Genomic DNA, 4932 nt, shown 5'->3' with positions numbered 1-4932 from the left:
TGATGGAACTGGAAACAGAAAGCAAAATCATCAGCAATCACGATAAATTTAATTTAGACTATTTTACACTTAGAAATAGCCACAGCTTTATAGCTCCTTCAATGGAGACTATTTTGGATTTGATTTGACTTTGACTCCTGTCCTGTCGGTTCGGTTTGCCTTGCTTTTGCCTTTGTCTGTTAGCCTTAGCCTGTTTGTCTTATTCATGCCTTGTTTAGTTCTGTTCCTGTTTGTCTTCAGTTTAGTCCTTGTTTGTTAGCTTTGTGTGTTTAGATTTAGTATTAGCTTAACATATGTCACATGTGTTTGTATATGTGTATTGTCTTGTATATTCCCCTGTCTTGTCTTTTGTTATTATTAAATAATTAAGCAATAGAACACGATAGGGAGTGTGTCGCCTTCGGCTCGTGCCTGCGACCAAATCCCAGCCGTGATGTTATTCGCGATAACACACGACCTCAAGTGTTCTATTGCTTTTATACAACCGAATAATAAATGCTTTTTATTTTACAAAATAAAGAAAGAAAATATATCAAAGAAGCCCTGAATTTCATATTAAATATGCTTTAATATTGACAATACCTTCCGCCAAAAAGTAGTTCCACAATGAATATAAAATTTAACACTACAAAGCAGACATCCCAAGTTGCAAAAACTCATTTTAGGGAGGTAAGAACAACAAGAAGAAGAAGGCAAGAACCTCCGAAGAGAAAAAAAGAAATAAAAAACCTCTCACACACACCAAAGGATATGGGTGATAACAGAACTCTTAGGAGCTGCTAACTGGGCTATTAAGCTAACTGTTCGCGTTACAAACACATTAAAGTTTCCTACATAGTGCACTAGATTGTGTATCAGATCACGGATTTATGTTCCCGACATAGTGCACTAGATAGTGAATTAGACAATTGATTTATGTTCCCTACACAGTGCGCTAGATTGTATATCAGATAACGGATTTAAAACGCGATCGGGAAAAAAAAGTCTGTGTCGCCTGCGTGCGCGTTTGTGTGCATGAAGCTTGTCATTACTGGCAATGCGTCAGCGGAGTAATACAGTTGTGGTGTGAAAAGGCCGTGCTGTTATCACGAATATCAGCACGGTTAGAACGCTTCTCAACCAATCAGATTGTAAGGTCGGAACTTACTGTTGTATAATCTTTGTTAACATCTCTGTGTGTGTGTTCACCACTCTTGTCTTGTCATAGCCCATAAAGCGTTACAGCAGGCTGTTCTTTAGCACATGCTGGTCAACTCAACAGTGGGACCTGTTTATATTTGTGCCCAATATATGCAATATTCAAACAACAACATAAACAATACTAACTAGTAACGATGAATCATAACAAAGCATGACAATGCTAAGAGTGAGACCATGCATGGCAAAGATTAATGTATACAATGCATAAGATAACACTATATAAGCCACATTATTATACTTATTACATAAACACACTACATACAGTATAAAAAATTGCTCCTGCCTCCTTATAAAGTGCCATCTAGTCTACAGGTCTGACACATTTATGTAACAGAATTTGAAGAAAAAAACGTACCCTGAGATCCCTCCTCAGTTAATGTTCCGTTCTCCTAAACACAAAAAAGTACGAGTGAGCAGCAAGAGAAAGAACAAACAAACAGCAAAGGTCATGACAGTATATATCAAGTATAATGGAATAATGGCTTTTTACAATAGAGTTGCTACAATTTACAATTTTTACAATCACAGCCTCAAAATACCCACAAAATTAAAAGTGCACCTCTATAACCCAGTCATAACAAACACTATACATCCTAAGCTTTACAGGACTGAATGCAAGGCAGAGCTTCTATTCAAAAACCTTTGGTATTAAAGACCATTATAAGATGCATAGCTTGGTTAAAGGAGTATAGTAACTGGACCTCTGAGCATTAAAATAGGCTTGGTGAGTTAAAGTTTATTATATTACTAACATTTAGACATATTTAAATGCTATTATTTAGCATTCTAAGGATAAAATAATTAATTTTTATTTTTATATCAATCAACTTTAGTGATTTTTTTAAATTATTTTGCTCATTCGTGATCAGCGGCAAACTTCAGTCAAGCATCAAGTTGCCAAGTGGGGGCAGCCTCTCAGCCTGTGATAATGTCAAGCTTGAGCCCTTAACTTTGGACTGTGACACCAGTGTGTTATTTGCATCTCATTTTATTGCCTTTGACCGCAGGGCCGGCGCTGGGGAAGGGGGGGGGGGGGGGGGGGGGGGGGGGTTTCTCACTTCCCCCCCAAGCGCAATGGAAGAAAAGGCTATTTTTTTTAAAATTATCTCTAAACCTGTAACGGGGCGAGTGGTTTCTGACTCTACCGTGGGAATTAGAAAGCGTCACGTGTGTTATTCCACCCTTGGTTCGAATCTAAAGTAACACAAGCAGGGCCGGCGCTATGGGGCCGCTGGGGTGGGCATTGCCCCCCCAGATTTTCTCACTGCCTCCCCAAGCAACACAGTCCAGAACCGGGGCTGATTGACCGCTTTATCCTTGTCAGCATTGTGGCGTTTCTGGTTTCACCAGAAAATACTGGGTGCAAAGTGGAAATACCCTGGATAGGGTGCATATCCATCCCTGGATTGGTATGTGTTTGGGGAAAGCTAAAAGAACATGAGCTGTGGAATATGATGGGGGAGTACCAATGATCTGGTTTGAATGGTTTGAGCTGAACTCTTTAGTCTTTAGAACTTAATAAACCAATAAATCCAGTTTACAAAGTTTAAGAAATGCCCATTCCTGATTCAGTATGAAAATGTCCTTGTGTACAAATGAAAGCTTAAAATATGGGTCTGCTAAGTTTAATGCTAAAGAACTGCACAGAACCTCTGACATTTGTGGCTGAATTGTAGGAAATCCTAAAAGCTGTTTTTTAAAAGCTAGAAATGTCAAAATATTTGGTTATATGAAAGTATTATTTTGCAGTACAGATTGGCCCAGTAGTGTATGAGCACAGCTTTTCATCATGGAGACGATAGCCTCACCTGAGTGTCATCATGGATCGCACTAGCATTATTACTGCACTGTGGCTGTTGAGTGATTGGATCTGGTTCTGATTCAGCATTGGATGATCTATCAGAACCGTCTTCCTCTTCTTCCTCTGAGTCTTCAGCTGGTGATGCTGTTGCTCTAATTGGCTCAGGTGGGGGAGAAGCAAGCCTTGTTTCTTCTACTGGAGGCCCCACTACATCATCTACTGCTTCATCAGGCTCCTCCTCAATGTCGTTTAATACTGTCTGTCGGTCTTGTGCAGTGTTCTCTAGCTCTTCAACCTCTTCGACAATGTGTTCAATAGGCAATCCTAGTTCCTGACACCTGTACATCACAAGCACATACATTATGACAGATTTGCAAAGCCATCTGGGACCAAAGGTTTCATAACGATACTGTAATAATACACTATCCTGCCGACAGTATGTGGACGCCTGACCATAAAATGTTACTGTTGCAGCCTGTGAGAGCTTAACAGAAGATTTTTTTAAATTTGTTTTTATGATTGAGGATAGCGAACTGACACACGTCCCCTCTGACACGTGAGCAGCACTCGACTGCATCTTTTCACCTGCGCGAGGCGAGTTCATATGCAATCAGCCCTGTGCACAGAGAGACACACCCTGATCAGCATTATTCCTCTCTCTGTGCAGACGGCATCAATCAGCCAGCAGAGGTCATAATTGCACCAGTTATGAGGTCCTTATCCGGCTCCCTCCTTGAATGAACAACAGCCAAATCCCAGCCAAATTCCAGCCAAATCCCAGCTCTGGTGTGTTAGCGTATTTTACCGCTGTGCCACCTGAGTGGCAAAAAATACAGATTTGACTTAAAAATGTTTTGTTATTAAATAAAAGTATTGTACTTTATAAAAATCTACTGGGTCAAAATACACATACAGCTACTTAATACACTAAATGACTTAGCAGATTACTAATCTGGTGGTGTAAAATATTCTATGAAGACATTTAAATGTTTGGTATTGCCTTTTAATGTCATGTTTACATATAATTGGGCTGAAAGTCTACTGCGCAAAAAGAATGGCTTGTTTTAAGCCCAGTAATGCAAGCATAATTTAAAGCTTGCTTAAATGTGGATAGTCATTGTCCGAACCAGATAAATGTACTCTGAGCACTATGTGACAGTTTGTGTTTTGTTTCAGACCCTGGTAAATAAAATTTTTTTATTGTTTTGTATAATTATGAAGTTTATATGTATATGAAGTGTACATGGAACTTAAAGTTGTTCAGAACTCTATTTGCCTTATTTATATGGGCACAGAGAAGTTACCAGTTGTAATAATCACTAACCAGAAATAACAGTTAAATAAAGAATATGACCTTTCTACACATCCAGACTAATAATGTAAATTTTGTATCTATATTTTGGCATATATTCAGTCCACAATAGGCTAAAAGAACTTAAATTCGTCAAAGAAGGATGTGTTTTAATAATTTAGTTACAGAAAAGAACAGTTGCATAAATCATAGAAATACCAAGACTGACATTTATAGTTGTCCCTTACAATTTTATGTAACCTTTGTAATAGTTAGAAACAACAAAGAAAGAATAATGTAATAATACAAGAATACAGTAAGTGTGTCACAAATCACTCATGTATGAACTTACTCTGAGATGGAACTGTGATTCGATTAGATCCTGAACACCTGTTTCATATTTATTCACCACATATTTTAACTCAAGATTAATTTCCCAAATATTTTATTAAAAATGATCACGATGCATCCGCTTCATTTTTGATTGATATTAATTGTTTGTCATTTGAAATCTCTTTAAAACCGCTGCGGCTTTATCATCCTGAACGTAAACAAGCTGCTTAATTCTGGTAACCAGGCAACCACGGTCGTTAAGTGATGCAGTTGTCAGGGTCGGCGTTGTCTAGACTACATTTTATTT

At 38.3% G+C, this 4932-nt stretch overlaps 1 long non-coding RNA gene across 1 annotated transcript; it reads right to left on the bottom strand.

Moving 5' to 3' along the window:
* Positions 1 to 1567: 1567 nt before the first annotated feature.
* Positions 1568 to 4726, bottom strand: LOC134319535 (uncharacterized). Its single transcript, XR_010013524.1, has 3 exons — positions 4645 to 4726; positions 3009 to 3339; positions 1568 to 1589 (listed from the first exon to the last, which is right to left on the bottom strand). It is a non-coding gene; the product is annotated as an uncharacterized LOC134319535 (long non-coding RNA).
* Positions 4727 to 4932: the final 206 nt, after the last annotated feature.

This window comes from Trichomycterus rosablanca, chromosome 8 (genome assembly GCF_030014385.1).
Source record: "Trichomycterus rosablanca isolate fTriRos1 chromosome 8, fTriRos1.hap1, whole genome shotgun sequence".
Taxonomy (NCBI): domain Eukaryota; kingdom Metazoa; phylum Chordata; class Actinopteri; order Siluriformes; family Trichomycteridae; genus Trichomycterus; species Trichomycterus rosablanca.
The sequence above is the reverse complement of the archived record's forward strand: the minus strand, read 5'-3'. Positions and strand labels throughout refer to the sequence as shown.